Raw genomic sequence first — 4,773 nt, forward strand, 5'->3', positions numbered from 1 at the left:
AAAAAAAAAAAAAAATCAGAGTCAGAGAAATGTAATTAAGCCATTAAGGTATAAACCCTAAACCATATAATATCACATGATTCACATAATTGCTTGAAAGACAAATATATATCAAAAATTCAAACAATCCAAGATTCAAAATCAGAGTCTACAGACTACAATGTCAATATATATAAAATTTTCAAACAATTAAAATCAAAGTCTAGACTTACAAAAAAAAAAAAATCAGAGTCAGAGACATACCACGAGAGACAGAGAGCTGCGAGCCTGCGGCTGACGGCAACGGTGACTCGGTGAGGACGGCGAGTCGGCGACGGTGAGGTACGTTCTTGGCTCTTGCTAACGCCTAAGGCCCCTAAGTTCCTAACGGCGAGGAGCGGAGGAGGCCCACGAGGAGGAGGGAGACTGGGAGAGTGGAGCTGTGGAGACCCGAGAGAGAGAGAGGGAGAATCGGGAGACGGGGAGAGTCACGAGTGGCCGAGTGGGACTGTGGGATGCCGGACTGTCGGTGACGGAGGGAGAGGGAGAGACCGAGTGAGAGGGAGTCAGGGAGAGGGTTAGGTTACGCTTACGTTACAGAGACTAGAGAGACTGATTTTTACTTTTTAGTTCAAAAATCAAATGGTAATTGGTAAAGTAAGCAAACTGACTTACTGAAGTCTGACGTGAGGAGTGTCTGAGACTCTGAGGAGACTGAGGCGAGAGAGAGTCGTGCGTGCCCCAGTGCCGGGTCCAGAAAAAAACCAAGAAAAAAACAAACCGGGTTGGCGGGTCCAGGAAAAAGAAAAAAAAAAACCGGGTCTGGCGGGTCGACCCGCCCAGACCCGACGGGCCGACCCGCCAGACACGAAATTTCCAGGTCTTAATCGGGTAGACCCGATTACGACCCGAACCCGATTAGCCCAAACCCAATACCTGTTTTTTCGTGTCGTGTTCGTGTCGGATTTGCGGGTCGTGTCAAAATTGCCGGCCCTAAAATATTTAGTGTAAAAAATGGGGTTAATTATGATGTAAAGATATTGGCAATCAAAATATAATGATTAGCATTTACAAGCTTTATTTAATTTCTTTTTTTTTTTTTTTTTTAAGGGAATTGTTTCATCTTCATTCCATAATAAGAAATTCAGAGTGTAAAGTTCTTACAAGAAACATAGCCAAAAGCTATGAAAAGTACAACATCATAGATACATTGAAAATTTAACAATAAAAAACGTATGTACCTCTTCCGATCCAACCCATATGCGACCTTCATTTAAGGGGCAAATCTGCTCTGGGAAGACTAGATCTAAATACATGGGTAGGTCTTATCCCTAAAGAAACAAGCTTTATTGATCTAGCCATGAGACAAATCCCTCACACTAAAATTATTCCTCCTCAACTCAAAGGCCAAGATAACACAACAACAAAACAAAGAAAACCAGCATCAATGGCAAGATTCAGCAAGAAAATGACATAGGAAACCCGGCACATGAGGCTCACGCGCAAAGCGCGCAAGATCCACACGATCCACACTCCGACTCGCACGAACCACATTTGACGCGTGCCAAAAAGAATAAAGAAAAAGTCTAGTGTCTACAGGGCACAATGGCACCGAGGAGAAAGCGTGTAGTGGCTCGTACGGGATTGGGCTAGAGGCAAAAGAGTAAATTAACAACACAATGAGTCGATCTAAGTTTCCCAGCAAAATATCGACAACACCCAAGTACGAGGAGAAGCCAAAAAATGAGGTAAAAGGGACGGCTGCTGCTAGGTTCCAAAATCAAAAACCATATCAAAGAAAATGAAAAAAAAAGAACAAAAGAAGGGAGGAGGAGGGAGGGCCATCCCTCCCCCTTTCAAGCTCTCACCGGAGATGGACTAAAGAGAGACTAGAGAGAGGCTAGAGAGCGAGCTTTATTTAAGATGTCTGTGATGTGGTCTTTTGTGTCAAAAAATAATCAATAATAAAAATAACCACTCGCAATAGAATGAATCTTTGTCGGATAAGGGCTATATAAAGGGTGTCGAACCTCAAGGACTGTTGGGTGTTGTTATCAAGTTTTTTAAGATTAAGTTTAACTTAAGTAAAAGAAGTTTGATTGGTTTTTGTTTATAACTAAATGCATAAAAGTAAAGACATAAAAGTAAATATGGATGTGATGAGAGAAATAATAAGGGGTTGATTTCACCACTAACCGCATAACAATGGTCAATCATAAATTAATAAGGAAAATTCATACTATGCATGATATAGGGCTCATCTCACTCAAGTAATCAAGAAAATATCATTATTTAAGAAATAAGTATAACCCATCTTCGGTTGGCACGGACTATCCACCTAACCACTAAGATGTGGTACGATCCGTCTTCCTTAGGTATGGCCTAAGGATTAAGATCAATTCTCACAGTTATACAACCATCATACATAATATAATTAAACTATTGTTACTTGGAAAGGGCTACATCAACGCCCTATTACAGAATTAGTTGTTCATCGTGGTGCTGTGATGGCCTCCTACCATGATTCTCTCCTCTTCAACTTATCAAGCTTCCAAGAAGATTATTTATCTCTAAAACTAAACACACACCTTCTCTTGAAGCTTAGGGGTCTATTTATAGGGAGAAAACAAGTCCTAGAAGCCCTAAGAATCCCAAAAAATCATACTTCAATTTCCTAGTCAAATTAGAAAGCAATCCAAGGACAAATCGAAATAGGATTCGTCCAAATTTGTGTTTTTATATTTCGGGATGATTTTGGCATAGCAAATGTCCAAATTAGGAAATGAATTAAGAAAAAAGTATTTCACAATGATTTGTATAATTTTGAGTTAGTTTTCCAATACCATTGGTTTCACCTTAATCTGATATTTGAGCTGAAAGTTATGGTCAAAATATTGAGACATGTGCATAATCTGAAATTTAATCCAATCCGATTTTAACTCCAATTAGAGAAATTCTGGTTTAATCATTTCCTTGATTTGATTAAACTTAAACACTTCATATAGGTCCTCTATTATGATTGGTTAAGCTTAACCACATCTTCTAGGTCTTCTTTAAGCTCAAAATCAATTGAATTTATTGCATCTTTATTTAAAACCTAAAAACATTAAAACAACACAAAATCAAACAAATAATAATGCTAAGGAATTAACATATGCGAGTTAAGGGGCTTGAATGTGCAACATCTGGCGCTTATCACACCTCAAACTTACATACTGTCAATCCCTTAGCAATACAAAACAAAAAATAAACTGAAAAACAATGAGATAAATCCTTCTTTCGTGGAATGTACAATTGCATTTAGCGTATGCAATAAGCCTTATAAATCCCTAAGCATCCCTAGAGGACGAGTGAAGTCTCGTGAGGGCTTAATAAGAATGATACCCACAAACATTGTTACTACCATATTATTCCTAAGAATGTAGCATCATAAAAATTATGGTTCTCATTCATTAGCAAGCTTAACAAAACAAACTTCATCTTCACAATTCCAGGAAATTAAGAATCAAGCTACTAAACATGGCATTATGAGATATCACAAGATTCAACTAGTGTAAAATGAACTTAACACATAGTCATGACGTTTCAAAAACTAATCTCAATCATGCATGGTTCAATACTCAAAATTCGCTTGACTCCCCATTGGATAAAACAACTAAGGCTATTTTTTTTTTTCCTGGAGGCTGTGCAATGCTTAACTCCCTTAAGCTTTCTAATTGACCCATGTATCGAGTGTTAAGCCAATGACTCCCAAACCAAATGGCTTTAGGGCATTAGGTGTAAAGACACTCCTAAGGACTTACTAACTTGAGTCAAAAAGGCTACGAAGCTAAGCTAGTCATGTTATCAATCAAACCAAACTTCTCACTTTTTGACGCGAACACTCAATGCTTAATGAGGCAAGATGGTCCGGTTACTCGATGGAAAGCTCAAAGTGATCAATTTTTTTTTTTTTTTTTTTACTTAAGCCAAGGTTATTTCTTCAATAAGTTACCCAACTACATCCAAGATATTGACAACAAACATAACTGATCTTATATTTCATACCCCATAGACTACGTGTTAGTGTGCTTGTGAGAATGAAATTGAAACAAGTAATATCTCATGGTGCAAAAAAAAAGTAATAAAACTCTAAATCCCATAGTCAAATGATCATGTGTTCATCATGTTAAGCTCACCAAAGAAATACAAATCAGAATTTTAAAACCAACTGCGTGCTCAAGAATAACATAGCAAGAATTTTGGACAGTGTTTTATTCTTCCATACCCCCAAACTTGAATCACACATTGTCCCCAATGTGTATATAAAACTGAAAGTCAAGAGCAAGAGGATAGGAATACCTGAAGGAGCAGATGTAGGGCATATCATACCCCCAAACTTGTATGTAAAAACACATATCCTAAAAAAGAAGGTGATACTCCAACCAAGAAACAATCAAATGCACACACTGTTGTCAAAATATAATCAAACTATAAAAATGGAACAACAATGGAGAAGATAAAATCTGGAAGGAGATCATGTACCATGGCATGATAGAGAACTCGAGTGCATAGGGTCTGCGCTCAAACCTATGAAACTGACTCATTTAGTCAAAGTATATGGGATCCGCCAAGCCAACATAATCCTCATCCTTGATGTGCTTAGTGCTCTCTGACCCTTAAGTTTAAATTTAAAGCATCAATCTTTTCTTCTCTTAGACTAAAGAGAATAAATTTTACCTATAGAAAGGTAATTCATAGTGACTGTAGATCGAGGTAGATCACTCTGAGTATCCTCAAATAGTTTCTCGTCCG

The sequence above is a fragment of the Corylus avellana genome, chromosome ca1, assembly GCF_901000735.1.
Source record: "Corylus avellana chromosome ca1, CavTom2PMs-1.0".
NCBI lineage: Eukaryota > Viridiplantae > Streptophyta > Magnoliopsida > Fagales > Betulaceae > Corylus > Corylus avellana.